The following is a 16,106-nucleotide window of genomic DNA, read 5'->3' as shown; positions in this document are numbered from 1 at the left end:
CATTTATATATTTTAGAATTTCAAGACACACAGGACTGTGATTCTCAGTATTATGAAAACTGATATGTCAATATCTTCCAAATGTGTTTAAATTGCAAAGGCTGTTATTAATTTTGTATTCCTTAAATAAATACGATAGCATTCTAAATAAGCCTATCAAAACTATTATAATTCTAGGTGACCTCCTTTATCCACATCTTTAGACTAAATCTAACTGTCCTAAACTATCTTGTCCCCTCCCTCCAAATGTGCAGAGTATAAGACAAAAAGACCACATAGTATTTTTAAAGGCCACTGCTCCATGTACTTGAGTCAGAGGGAAAGAATGACTTATATTCTCTCAAACTGGATCTTCTTATTACAAAACTTCAGAGAGCTAAAATTAATTAGCTTCACTTAATATGAAGTAGGTAGGAGGTATTAAATCTGAAGTCCATATTCAAACCTGTCTTTTAAATCCACAAAGGAAGAGTTTGGTACCATTTTCACTTCAAATTATGTTTACAGATCACCCACTTGGGCACTCAGCTCCACATGAGACATTAAAAAATACTGTTATCACAGAGCATCAGTGTCCATTCTTAATCTCAGGCCATAAGGCTAAGGTTCTAATGAAACTCCTTGACCAGCTTCATTTCAGCCTGTCAAAACTAGCTTTCCTTAAAATGAACTTTTCATTTAAAACTATACATCAAACATCAAGTGTAAACTAGTATAGTAACTCCTCTAATGAAATAGGTTTTAAACAGAAATATGTCTTTCCTGCAAAACACATTTTTCTCTTTTTTTTGCTTACAGGTAAAGTATAGATGGAAAAAAAAAATCACCTGAATCCATTGTTAGTGATAATGTAAGTATTTGAGCAATATTGCTTAGTCACGTTGACTTCTAAATAAAATTTCCTGGAACCAAGTATAAGTAGAAAGAAACATTTCATATTCCAGGGAAAAAACTGCTACCAAGGTGTTGAGACTTACATTTTTTCAAAGTCTCAGAAACTACCCTCTCCACTGCCACTCTTCAACAAACTGGAAGGAAAAAGGTCTTCTCTACAACCAGTAGTTACTGGGCAGATAGATGCATGCCACTATCTGGACTCTCATTGTTTTCATTCTTAAAAAGGCTTATTAATGTTTTTTTCTTTAATTATAGAATAAAAGCCACTTATTAACAATAAAAAACAATGAATACTTATTTTTTGTCCTTATTTCACATTTTGTCCTCTGAGGTACAGCCTGACTTTTATATGCTGTTTGTATATACATATATATATATATATATATATGTATATATTTATGATGCAGAGCTGATTTACACTGCTAATTTCTGCTGTACAGTGAAGTGACTCAGTTATACATACATATACACACACACACACACACACACACATCTTTTAAATATTTTTCTCCATTTTGTTTATCATAAGATATTGAATAGAGTTCCCTGTGCTATAGAAAAGCTGAGTTACAATACTTTGGCCACCTGACGTTAAGAGCCAACTCAGTAGAAAAGACCTTGATGCTGGGAAAGATTGAGGGCAGGAAGAGAAGAGGGCAACCGAGGATGAGATGTTTGGATGGCATCACCAACTCAATGAACATGAATCTGAGCAAACTCTAGGAGATAGTGAAGGACAGGGAAACCTAGTATGCTACAGTCCATGGAGTTGCAAAGAATCAGACACGATTTAGCAACTGAACAACAACAAAATACAGTAGAACCCTGTTGTTTATTATTTTGTATATAAGAGCTTATATCTGCTAATCCCAACCTCTCAATTCAACCCTCCCCAAACTTCCCCAGCCCGTGGCATCCATGTCCCTGAGTCTGTTTCTGTTTTGTAGACAGGTTCACCTGTGTTACATTTTATACTCCAAATCTAAATGATATCATATAGTATTTGCCATCTGCTTTCTTACTTCACTTAGTATGATAATCTCTAGTTTGCATCAGTGTTGCTGCAAATGGCAGTATTTCATTATTTTTATGGCTAGCAGTATTCCATTGTACATGTGTACCACATCTTCTTTATCCATTCCTCTTGATGGACATTTAGGTTGTTCCCATGTCTTGGCTTTTGTGAACAGTGCTGCTATGGACATAGAAGTGCGTGTATCTTTTTGAATTATAATTTTATCTGGATATATCCCCAGGAGTAGGATTGCTGGATCATATGCTAACTCTAATTTTCGTTTTCTGAGGAACTAACTTACTCTCCTCCATAGCGTCTTTACCAACAGTGCAAGAGGGTTCCCTTTTATCCACACTCTCTCCAGCATTTGCTGTTTGTAAAATTTTCAATGATGGACATTCTGATAGTTGTGAGATGACACCTTATTGTAGTTCATTTCTCTAATAATTAGCGATGCTTAACATCTTTTCATGTGCACTGGCCATTGGCCTGTCTTCTTTGGAGAGATGTGTATTCAGGTGTTCTGCTCACTTTTTAACTGGTTTGTTTTGTTGCTGTTGAACTGTATGAGCTGTCTGTGTATACTGGAAATTAATCCCATAATGGTCACATTACTTGCAAATATTTTCTCCTATTCTATAGGTTATCTTTTCATTTTGCTTATGGTTTCCTTTGCTGTGCAAAAGCTTGGAAGTCTGACGAGGTCCCATTTGTTTATTTTTGTTCTTATTTCGATTGCTTGGGAGACTGACCTAAGAAGACACTGGTATGATTTGTCAGAGAATGTTTTGCCAATGTTTTCTTTTAGTAGTTTTTTGTTATGATGTCTTGTGCTTAAGTCTTTAACTCATTTTGAGTTTATTTTTGTGTATGGTGTGAGGCTGTGTCTAACTTCATTGATTTATATGCAGCTAAACTTGGTGACTAAGCATATATGAACATCCAACTTTCCCAGCACCACTTGCTAAAGAGACCACCCTTTCTCCATTGTAGATCCTTGTCTATTCTGTCAAAGACTGACTGACTGTAGGTGTGTGGGCTTATTTCTGGGCTCTCTGCTCTGATTCATTGATCCACATGTCTGCTGCTTTTGTGCCAGTACCAAGCTATTTGGATTACTGTAGCTTTGTAGTATTTGAAGTCTGGAATGGGTTATGCCTCCTGCTTTCTTCTTTTTCTTCAGGATTGCTGTGGCAATTCTGGGTCTTCTATGTTTCCATATAAATTTTAGGATTATTTGTTCTAGTTCTGTGAAAAACATCCAGGGTAATTTGATAGGGATTGCATTAAATCTGTAGATTGCTCTGGATAGTATGGTCATTTTAACAATATTAATTCTTCTAAGCCAAAAGCATGGGATACCTTTCCAAACTCTTTCAATCATCTTCAATTTCCTTTATTAACATTTTTATAGTTCTCGGCATGTCTTTCACCTTCTTGGTCAGGTTTAACTCTTTTATTTTTGAGGATGCTATATTAAAAGGTAATATTTTTCTACATTCCTTTTCTGTTATTTCATTATTAGTGTAAAGAAATGCAACCAACTTCTTTATATTAATCTTGTATCCTGCTACCTTGCTGAATTCATTTATCAGTTCGAGTAGTTTTTGTGTGGAGACTTGAGGATTTTTAATATATAGTATCATGCCATATGCATATAATAACAGTTTTGCCTCTTCCCTTCCAATCTGGATCCCTTTTTTCCTTCTTTCACTTGTCTGACTGCTGTTAGGATTTCCAATACTATGTTGAATAGAAGAGGTGAGAGAGAGTATCCTTGTTTTGCACCAGATTTTAGCACAAAGGCTTTCAGCTTTACCAATGAGTATTGTGTTGGTTGTAAACACCTTTCATTATGCTGAGATATGTTCCCTCTATATCCACTATGCTAAGAATTTTTATTATGAATGGATACTGAATTTTGTCAAAGGCTTTTCCTGTGCCTACTGAGATGCTTGTGTGATTTTGGTCTTTCCTTAATATGCTGTATCATACCGATTGATCTGCATATATTGGACCATCCCTGTAAAGTTGCAGCTTTACTTTTACATGCACAAAGCATAAAACATGAGATAATATATACACTCTTCCACTATCATCATGTGGTGAATATTTTTCTGTGAAAACATACAAAGCTGTATTATTTACACTGTATGTAATATATTTCAAGTATCCTCACTGATGGGTATAGTTTGCTATTTCTCATCTAACCTTGGTGGGATGTAGAAAATGGTTAGTATTGGAAAAGTAAGAAAATGCAAAAAAGATTTCAAGATTTCTGAGTAAATAAATAGTTGAGGGCACACAAAAGGCATAGGACAACTTTTCCTACCCTATGACATGAGAGTAACATGTGGAAAAGTTAAATGGAAGAGAGCAGGAGAGGAGCTCAGTCTTGGAACCGAGATTTGAGAGGTTGGCAGGACACGCATTTCATTATATGTAAACCAGATGGTGGTTAGAAAGCAGAAACAGAAATCTGAGATTTTTAATTTACTGATTAAATTATTAAATTCCCCTTAAACTATCCAGCATCACTAGGCTTATTTATTGTCAACTGTCAACACTCCAAACATGACTTAGAAAACCTCATCCATTTGGTAAAACTATATTTATTAGACTAAATACTGTGAGGGAGAATAAGAATGGGAAAGGCAGAGTATTTATAAGGTTTAAGGGCCTGGGCTGGGCCACTTTAATCGAGGTCATAAATGGTGGACATGTGGGCTACGCTTATGACACAAGTTTTACGTTGGTGGATGCAGTGAAATGACAAGTCTCAAAGCAAGCCTTCTGAGGCCACCTGTCTCGGTAAGGAGGCTACTGGAGCTGTTTCAGTCTGGATCGTCAGCCATTTGTGTCTGTCCTCAGCGGTGTTTACCCCGAGGGCAGAGGCGCGGGTCTGTGTGTCTGCTGAGCATTAGCAACATGATATTGGTATCAGTTCCTCACATTTTATGGGATTCAAAAGCTTTTAAAACTGAGCAACATTTGGGAACCATTAAGAACTTTAGATGGTCTACTACGAACTGGTACAATAGAATGCCCTGGAATAGATAAAATGTTGGAGTTACAGTACATATGGAAAATATCCATAAAGAAAGTGCTAGGTTTCTGACACTAGCAATTTTGATTAAAATATCCTGTTTTAGCTCATAGTTTTCAAAGCAAATGCTTCGCATAAGAAAGTGTGGAAATTGCTCTATCTTTAAAAATAAGTGAGAACTTTATAAGACTATCTTGAATTGTTTAAGTTGAATTTTATCACTAAATACAGAATATCATCTTTGAATTTAAATTGGTGGGTTATTTAATATACGAAAAAATTCAACAAGCCTTAAAGTACTATGCTCTTTTGGAGGTTTAATTTCCGAAGAGTTTTTAATATGTTCTTTGTGGATTTAAACTGTCCTTTTACAGAACCTCAAATGGAATACATTCTATAAACCAAGTCAAAGAATGACTCAGGGAGAATAAGAATGGGAAAGGCAAAGAGTATTGGTAAGGTTTAAGGGCCTGGGCTGGGCCACTTTAATCAAGGTCGTAAAAAGTGGAGAGATGTCTATAATTAAATCAAGGTTTATTTGATGCTAACAATTTATATCAGAAATGACAGGAAAATGTGAGAGATGAATTATGTTTAGCAGATTCAAAATTGAAATTACACACAAAAGATCAACTCACTTTCACAAGAAGATACACCTTTTAATCTAAATTGCTAGGGAGTTACCACATAGCATACATTATATTCACTAATTCTTATGTTCAAAATATGTTCCTGTCATTTTGTGGGGCAAAATACATCATGCTGAAACACTCACTGTGCATATAAATTAAAATTTTTGGAATTTAAGAAAAATCACATCTATTAATAGAAGTGTAAATTTTTAAAAGGATGTATACATGAAGTCACTTCAGTCCTGTCTGAATGTATGCGACCCTATGGCTTGTAGCCAGACAGGCTCAGCTGTTCACTGGATTTTCCAAACGAGAATACTGCAGTGGGTTGCCATTTCATTTTCCATAAAAGGAGGTAATTAATGTATAATTATATAAATAATGTAATTATAATTCTACTAAAAAAGGTAATTAGAAGTGGTTATCTTCATTAATTCCATATCCTGGCCTGCATTTGGTACTGTCAGCTTTTAGAATACTGAAAGGCAAAGGAGAAAACTAAAGCTATACCCTTCTGAAGGCAGAGATCCAAAGAATATCAAGGAGAGATAAGAAAGCCTTCCTAAGTGAACAATGCAAAGACATAGAAGAAAACGAAAGAATGGGAACTCGTCAAGAAAATTAGATACCAAGGGAACATTTTATGTGAATATGGGCACAATTAAAGACAGAAACCATATGGACTTAACAGAAGAAGATATTAAGAAGAGGTGGCAAGAATACATAGAAGAACTATACAAAAAAGATCTTAATGACCCAGATAACCATGATGGTGTGATCACTCACCTAGAGCCAGACATCTTGGAGTGCAAACTCAAGTGGGCTTTAGGAAGCATCCCTATGAACAAAGCTAGTGGAGGTGATGGAATTCCAGTTGAGCTATTTCAAGTCCTAAAAGATCATGCTGTGAAAGTGCTGCACTCAATATGCCAGCAAATTTGGAAAACTCAGCAATGGCCACAGAATGGAAAAGGTCAGTTTTCATTCCAATCCCTAAGAAAGGAAATGCCAAAGAATGCTCAAACTATTGCACAATTAAACTCTTCTCACATGTTAGCAAAGTAATTCTCAATATTCTCTAAGCTAGGCTTCATTACATGAACCGTGAACTTCCAGATGTTGAAGTTGGATTTAGAAAAGGCAGAGGAACCAGAGATCAAACTGCCAACATATGCTGGATCACAGAAAAAGCAATAGAGTTCCAGAAAAACATCTATTTCTGCTTCACTGATTGACTACACCAAAGTCTTTGACTGTGTGGGTCACAACAAACTGTGGAAAATTCTTAAAGAGATGGGAATACTGGACCACCTGATCTGCCTCCTGAGAAATCTGTATGCAGGTCAAGAAGCAACCATTAAAACCAGACATGGAACAACAGACTGGTTCCAAATTGGGAAAGGAGTATGTCAAAGCTGTACATTATTACCTTGCTTATTAAACTTATATGCAGAGTACATTATGCAAAATGCTGGGCTGGATGAAGCACAAGCTGGAATCAAGACTGCCAAGAGAAATACCAATAACCTCAGATAAGCAGATGATACCACCCTTATGGCAGAAAGCAAAGAGAAGCTAAAGAGCTTCTTGATGAAAGTGAAAGAGGAGAGTGAAAAAGCTGGCTTAAAACTCAACATTCAGAAAACTAAGATAATGCCATCTGGTCCCACCACTTCATGGCAAATAGATGGGGAAACAATGGAAACAGTGACAGACTTTATTTTCTTGGGCTCCAAAATCACTGCAGATGGTGACTGCAGCCATGAAATTAAAAGATGCTTGCTCCTTGGAAGAAAAGCTATTAAACCTAGACAGTGTATTAAAAAGCAGACACATTACTTTGCTGACAAAGGTCTCTCTAGTCAAAGCTGTGGTTTTTCCTGCGGTCATGTATGGATGTGAGAGTTGGACTAAGTGCGCCAAAGAATTGATGCTTTTGAACTGTGGTGTTGGGGAAGACTCTTGAGAGTCCCTTGGACTGCAAGGAGATCAAACTAGTTAATTCTAAAGGAAATCAACCCTGAATATTCATTAGAAGGACTGATGCTGAAGCTGATGCTCCATTACTTTGTCCACCTGAGGGGCCATTATAAAAGACCCTGATGCTGGGAAAGATTGAAGGCAGGAGGAGAAGGGGACAAAAGAGGATGAGATGGTTAGATGGCATCACCAACCCAATCGACATGAGTTTGAACAAGCCCCCAGAGATGGTGAAGGACAGGGAAGCCTGGCATGATGCAGTCCTTGGGGTTGCAAGGAGCAGAACATGACATAGCGACTGAACAATAACAGCAGCCATCTGGTAGTATACAGTGGGCCTCTTTTTTTTTTTTCCCTCTCTTTTATCTTTTTCTCAACATAAATATTTACTCCCGTTTTCTGAACCATACATTATGCGATTTAGCCACTTAACACAGCATTGTTTACAAGATGGACCTTCTCTTACATAACCAGAGAAGAGCTATTAAATTTAAGACTTTTAATACTGATATTATATTTTTAAAAACTGGCCCTATGGTCCATACTGCAACATGTCATTTATCTGAGTGTATTCTTCCTAGTACATTTATCCCTTAAGGGTAGGACTAAATCCTGGACCACGTATCACATTCAGTTGTGATGTCTCTTTTTTTAAAAAATATAAATTTATTTATTTTAATTGGAGGCTAATTACTTTACAATATTGTATTGGTTTTACCATACTTCTCTGAACCTGTGAGCCCCTCAGCCTCTGGTCTCTGATGACAGTGACGGATCTAAAGCACCGCTTTTACAGCATAGCTGTTAGCCATCAGCCTGGGTCTGGGTTCTGTTTCCTCATGATCTGAGCCCCATCTCTGATTGTCCCAGACAGTCATGCCCAGAGGCACAGGCCATGCTGGAGGGTGTCCATCTTGTTTACCTGGTGGGGCCTGTGCCCATTTTCCTCTGAGATGAGCTACCTCAGCTACCCCTTTTTCTCCCACAGTTAGTGAATGGTTAAGTGGAGATGGCTCGTTGTGGTTTTACTCTGTAGTTCTCTACATTGATTTTCATTTCAATACTGTATGTTCATTTTCAAACACTGTATTTGGTCCATTTATAAATTTGCTAGGGTTTCATTCATTCTTTCTTTAATACTTTGCTGTCCTCTGTAGTATGCTGATCTCGTTTTATTTCTTTCATCATAGTCAGCTGTTCCATAATCTGTGTTGATAGTTCCAGGATCAGAGCTTGGCAGGTCTCTCTCTGCTGTCTGCAACTTCTGTTCGCTCTCTTATGCGTGGTGCTTTGTCTCCTTGTGTGCCTGAATATTTGACTCTGACATCTTCACTTGCGCTCCTTTGTGGGAATTCTGTGAAGCCAAGAATTAAGGTACGCCCCTCTTGTGAGAATTATACTTCCTTGCACCATTTACTGCACCGCCAGTCAGAAACTGCAGTGAAACAAATTCACTCTGCTGGCGTGCATTTGACCTGCATAGCTGCAAAGTGCTAGTCTGCAGCTACCATTTCTTAGGAGTCTGGTTCTTTCCCCTTGTTCTTGACACTAAGGTCAACTTTGCTTTCCATATTTTGCAAGTAATATATTTAACTTTACTTGTGGTTCACCCTCACGTGACGGTGCCATCTTCAGGAGACGGAGGGGCTTCACTTTGTAAGAAGCTCTGTTTCCTGTGAGATGCCAACCACACACACAGGCTCTAGACTGTGCTGTCCAACGTAACACCCACTGGAAACGTGACTTTTCAGCACTTGACAAAATTTCTAATATTACACACTTTTAATTAATTTAAACTAAAAACTGAAGCAGTGCTTTAGTAGAACTGTATTTCACCTTTAACTTACTTAAATCGTCACATTAACTTACTTAATGAAAATTTAGTGTTTGAATTAAAATGTTCCTTAAGTATAAGATACATACCAGGTATCGAAGGCTTGGTATGAAGAAGGATACAACCTATGATATAGAGAAGGCTCTAGACACCCCTTTGTTTACCTGCAAAACAGCCACTAGACACAAGCCCCCAATATTCTCAGCCTTCGCTTCATGAAAGATTAGCTGAGCTATTTGTCCACACTGATCAATCAGAACAAGCGACTTGTTGATCTGACTTAAGTAACCCTTAGCTAGATTTCCCTCTTTTGCCAGGCCCCCGAAATCTACCCTCTTCCTAGCCGGCCAGCAGACAGCCCTTCCTGATCGAGCCCTCCTGGTTGACCTCATAGAAAATGTGCCATGATCATCCTACTCTCACAGCTGGTTCTTTCCAGCTGCAAACTGACAATAGTATCTTAGATGACGTATTATCTCAGAGAAAAGTCTGCAGAAGGATAGGTACCTGAAGTTCTAAGAAAACAAGTCTACTTGATTTTACTAATGACAAAAGCAAAAGAGCATGGTATATACATTTTATTCATATAGAATGTATTCTGAGGCCCTCCCTGATAATGGGCTTGTTTACTCCAAAACTTAGTATCCAACTACTCTCTAAAGTAAGTATTTAGAGTAAAAGTATGCACATTTTACTTCATTAATTTTTCTCTAACATTATCTTTATTCAATATCATTCTTACTTTTCCCTTTGTAGTTAGTATATGTAATTATAACTCTGCTTTAGCTCTTTAATTTTAAATCTGTTCAGCTTTTTGTAATTCATGTAGTTTTGTTTAACACATCAGTTTTTATTTTAGCATCATCAGTTAACTTAAGTCATCTTAACCATTTGTCCTAGTGAAATTATATCCTAAAACCATAGATTAATGATTTTTAAGGCTGGCTAAATACATTAACAAATATACTTAACCAGAACATCCCACAAAAATCAAGCTTGATTTATACAGATCATCACATTTCTAGGTGCTATACTGTCCAAATAAGACAAGTTCACGTCAAAGAAAGGTAAAATAATTAAACAGGACGGCAGAAATTAAACTTGTGGTTCACAGATTTATTTAAAATGGTCATTTGGAAAGATATCATCTTGCTTCATCCCTCTCTGTATTTCCCAAACATTCAATGCTCCTGCCACAACATACTTTTTCCATAACAGGCCCAATAAATTTGTCTTTATGTCTTATTAACACAGGTTCCTTCTCTGCTTGGTATAGCCTCCACTGTTTTGTTTGTTCATTTAGATTCACTTGCACTTTGGGGCCCAGTTAAAATGTTACACTGTAGGGAAAACCATTACCTCCTTTGCCTTCCCACAGCATTTTGCCTATAATTTCATTACAGTATGCCATTTACTTTTTTATTACTATTATTTATTTTCATATCCAAATCCATTAGGCTGTTTGCTTTCCAAAGGCAGGGGCTGTGTATATGTCTCTGATGCTGTCTCTCGAGAACCTACCCAGTACTCTATTCTGCCAGACCACAAAGGGACATTGATCATTCACCCTCCTATCCAGACTCAAATATTTCTGCATGTTTATATTACTTTTCATAATTCTGTGTTTAACTATTTTACTCACACTAGTATATAAATTGTGCATGTATTAATGTCTATTAGATTAAGTAGCACTTAATGAACATAAAACTAAAAATGTAAAAGTCCTTTTGTCATAATTGCATATAAAATCTAAAAATGGATTTCTAATTTGCTCAGGTGGCTCACTTAGAACTTATAAACAATGCATTACGTGAAAGGATAAATTTTTTAAATTGTTGCTTTAAGAGAACTTTGTAAACGTGGTATGATAGGCATTGTTTATAACTCTGCTATATTATTCTTTAAGAGATCATTTTAAACTCAAAAACCTTAACTATTTTTAGATGACTGTTTTAATTCTCAAACATTATAACATTTGAAAAATGCCAGACCACCTCATATATGAATGCAATATTACTTAAGAAAAAAAGTCTCTAAAATGTACTCAGTATTGGTAAGAGATCAATATATGCATGTTTTAGAAAAATCACTGCTTTAACTTCTTTCTAGGAAGATTATCTTTACTTAGATAAAATTTTAAGTACAACACAATAAATTATAAGTTTTTTGTTTCTAAATTGAAAAATTGTTCTCCAAAACTATTATTTGCAACAGGTGCATAACAAAGGTGACACCAAGTGCCTTGTGGGGTATTTCTATTACAGTATCATCTACCTTAGTCAAAGTGCTCACCAAAATGTCACAAGTCACAAAGTGCTGATTTTCCTCTTGCAAGCTGAGGTTTCCTAGTCCACAGTAAAGGGACACTGCGCGATGAGTACTTCACCACTCACTCCACCCCAGCCCCACCCCACGTGTCAAATCTCATGTGAACTGCTCTTTCATCTTTCTCCACTATTAAAATTTTTAATGTATAAAACAATGATTTTCATTTGCATATATATGAATTAGTAGGGTTAATATCTCCTTTATGAGTGGCAGTACCCAGAGCATGCTTAATTTTGAATCTGGCAGGGAGAGCTCCCTTATAGCCAATCATTGTTTTTTCTTATTCTCTTAAGAAAACTACCCTGACACCCCAAATATAACCACTGTATTTCTGCCATCCTCTTCCCAACATGCACTGGCAATCTGACATTTAGAGATTTGGTAGAGAACAAAGACAAAATATTGGGAGAGATAAATCCATAAATCTAAAGGGTATGTTTTATACTGCAAAGTAACATTTCAAAGCATAAATCAACTAAAATGTTTTAGAAAAATATTTAACAATTCAAAGGAGGTCACTTAAACCACTATAAACTAGACTGAAAAAGAAAAAATACCAAATGGGATTCATATAAAAGTTACGGCCAAGTTTATCATTTAACTAAAGCTTACTGATCTATAACTCGCAAATTCATTCAGTTCAACAATACAAGGGCATTTTAAAGCCCCTTTTACCAGTGCAACTTGATTTTGAAAGTTTGACCTGTTTTTCTGCTATGGTTTCAATAATGTAAGAATCTAAAGAAACAGAACTTATTTTAGATCTTCAAGATCAGAGGCCTCTCAAAAAATTACAAATCAACCCAACAGTAATTTTTCATTCTATTCTCACTTAGCAAAAAATGACAACCCAAAGCATTTCACTTATCAACTCTACTTGTGATGTGTGTGTGGGGTGGGGGTGGGGCTGTGTGCATTTCAAAGTTAAAAATCTGGGACTAAAGTGTCTTTGTTGCTACCAAAGCAGACCTGGAAAATTAAGTCAATTAATTTATAACAGAAACATTTTACTATTACTTCTTCTCCACATTTGCTCTCCCTCAATTTTGGTTTTGACTCATCTTTTGATCTTGTTCTTTCCTCCCAATTTTGGTCTCTTCCCGTCTTTGCCCTGCACCCTGGACTCTGCGCTTGGTCTCTTCCTTCTCTGACTCTCATCCTCCTCCAGTCCTTCAAATCATCTCCCCAGACAGCCTAGGCTCTGATGGAGAAGAGCACCAGCTGTGCAGACACATCCAGCAAAACTACAGAGATAATTTCATCTCTGCCCCTTGGCATATATTCATTTATCACTAACTTATCTCCAGTCAGATCCTTCTCTGTTCACCTAGCAAAACTTCTGCCACTTTCTTTAGTTTTGTGCCCAGTGGCCCACATGATTTTCAGCAAATGACTGAAATTACACCTCAAAGCAAGATGAGACAATCACAGAGAACTTCCTGCTCACCCTCACTAAGAAATTACTGAGTTCATATTGTTGCCTCCTTCCTTGCAATCTTCCTTCTACCTAAAGCATTCTTTGATGTTCTAATTACTACTCCTCCAGAACAGGATGACATTGGCTCAACATTCATCCTTTCGCATATTTTTCTTCAACTTTTCCTGCTCCATGAATTCATCTCATCATCCCTAGTCTCCTCTCATTTAAAAAGAAAAGAAAAAAAAAAAAAGATTCTCTGCTGATGCTGCATACCTTCCCTAGTTTCCAACCAATCCCTCTCAAGCTCTATGAAGAATTTCAGTGCTTTATATTCCCTTTTATTCACTGCATGTAGTTTTCGCCTCCAGCATCCACATCTCTCCTTTCTCTTTCTGCTCGCTCCCCCACAGTTCTGTCACCCGCCTGCCTCGGTCTCCAGGCTCCTCACACTCTGCCCTCTGAGTTCATTCTGTAAACATCCAACTGTTGGGGGCCAGCATGAGGAACTCCGCCCATGGCAAAGGTCATGAGGAAGGAGGCTTGGCATACGCAAAGGCGTGTTCAAGCCTCAGGAAACCCCCTGTTCCCGAGCATCTACCCCAAAACCAGAGTCTGTTTTATGCTCTCGCCTACACCTCTGACTTTATGGGGGGCTCTCCCCCATAACCATTTCTCTTGGAGAAGGAGTAAACGTGCAGCTCCAAGGCAATAAAAATTCCTGGGCGTGACAAGAATGTTTCAGCTTACGGACTCCTCTGAAGGTTATCTAGCCCGCCTGTATAGGTTCATCTGGCCACATGTGATTGTTTACAGCCTCCCAATCTGAGAGGCACGAGATGTTTTAGACTTACAAAAGGCAAATTCTTTTGGGGAGTTAGAAATTATTAATACAGTGGGTTGGTTAGGAATTATATTGGTGAGGGGTTTTTCATTTGTTGTGCCAATAATTGCTGCTAATTCTCTCCCCTGGGTGGGACAAGGATGTCTCAGGTCAAACCTCTCTGCTGACAGACTAGCTTGTGTGACAGGATTATCCATACTCCTGCCACTACACACATGATTGTTTACTACCTCTCAACCATAAACAGCACAGAGAGTTCTGGAGTATTTTGAGAGTCTTAATTAGCATAGGGCTTTTTCTTCTTCTTGAGTCAATGATTGCCACCAGGCCTCCATATCCTTAGGCACCTGGGAATATATTCAATGTATTTGGACTATAGAAAAGGAAATATAGTAGTTTTTAAGGTTAGCAATACTAGACTTTTTGAGTTAATGGATTTTCTCTTTTGTAATAGATCACTGTGCTTTGTTATAAATCACTGTGTCTTTGTTATATAAAAATGTAACTATCGCTATCTTAAGACTAAAGAGATCTTAAGGGGAGCATTGATGAAAGGATTTTCATTTGTTGGGCTGATGTTTGCTGCTAAATCTCCATATTCCCTGCCCTTATAATGAATATAACTAACATATAGGAGAAATAAGTATTAACCTTTAAGCATATAGGAGAGATAGGTATTAACCTTTAAGATTAATCCTGTTAACCTTGGGTTAAATAAATTCCTTTCTTGATTGTAACTCACTACACCCTCACCCTATAGGAATGCAACTTTATCTGGAGGGTGCTGCCTGGTTTAAGAAAAAACACCCTTGGAGGAAATAAGGTTTTTGGTTATCAGAAAGAAAGAATCATAGAATGTCAGCAGGTCTCACTCATGGCCAGAAGATGATGTAATATCCCTAAGACCCCCGTGTGACTCAGTATTCATCCCTATGTGTAACAAAAGGTATATAAGCAAACCCAAAAATAAAGAAATGGGATCAGTTTCCAGAAAGACTGATTCCACCATGTCACTTCTTTCTTGCTCCCGTTTCTCTGGCTGAATTCAGCTTCTTTTCTCCACTAAATCTCCTACTACACTATCCGTTTCTAACCTCTCTCTGTATCTGTAATTAAATATGTATTTTTCCAAAGACGCCGACGCTGTCCCCACCTCCGAATTCCCTGGATCCCCCAGGGCTGGACCCCAGTATCCAACTGCCCATGAAGTCTCCACCTCGAGTCAGCTAAGCAGTATCTATACTTCCTTATTTAATCTTAGTGTCTTTTTTTACCTCAGCTCGGTGATACCAAAATTTACCATATTACTCAGAAACTGGAGGCCATTCCAAAATATTCTGCCTCCCCTGCCACTCTTCAGATCCAAGCAAGGAGATCTTCTCTCAAATCTGTGTTCACTTCACACTTAAGACCACTGTTTGCTTCAGATTTTCACCATATCTCCTGGATTACTGTAAACTATTCCTCCTGGCACCCTGTCCCAAGTGGTTTCTATGCTTTGGTCTCAATTCCTCAAATCCATTCTCTCTCTTCTGTAATTTGAGTTACTGAAAACAAGCCAGACCACAGTTGCCACTTTCTTGTGTAAAACCATCCATTGGCTCTTTCCCAGACCTTTATGATTTGAGTTCTAACTCGGCAACCCCATTTCCTCTTTCCTCCAACCCCTTACACCTCCACAATTAACAACAAAACAATAATAACGGTTTTAAACTGTCTGAACACAAAACTGTACGGTCAAAGGTAACTTGATGTGTGCGCTGTGTTCTTCCGCCTGGGGCAGCCTTCCCTGGATTCTCCTCTCACCTGGAGAGGCAGCCCTGCCATCCCCTGTCTGAAGCCTTTCTTTCTGATGAGCCCACAGTGACCTCCAGGTAGAGGTCATTGCTTCCTCACCAGGCCATCCAGTGTTCTGTACCTATTCCTGTTACTCCACAACATTCTAGAGCTGACTCTGCTAAAACACTCCAAATTTATCTTTTTCATAATGGAACCCCTCAATGACTTATCAAGAAATATATCTGATGTATTACTTTACTTTGGAATAAAAGCATTTTGAAGGTAAAAGTAGGAAAAAACGTTTGCCTATCTTGAAAGAATAAATCTGGAATCC

General features: G+C 37.6%; 1 protein-coding gene across 1 annotated transcript in view; it reads right to left on the bottom strand.

The window, feature by feature from the left end:
• Positions 1 to 16,106, bottom strand: part of LMBRD1 (LMBR1 domain containing 1) — a 146,076-nt gene that overhangs the window by 12,859 nt on the left and 117,111 nt on the right. The gene's annotated exons all lie outside the window — the stretch shown is intronic.

This window comes from Oryx dammah, unplaced genomic scaffold (assembly GCF_014754425.2).
Source record: "Oryx dammah isolate SB20612 unplaced genomic scaffold, SCBI_Odam_1.1 HiC_scaffold_19, whole genome shotgun sequence".
NCBI classification, from domain to species: domain Eukaryota; kingdom Metazoa; phylum Chordata; class Mammalia; order Artiodactyla; family Bovidae; genus Oryx; species Oryx dammah.
Note: the sequence above shows the minus strand (reverse complement) of the source record. Positions and strands in the feature narration are given on the sequence as shown.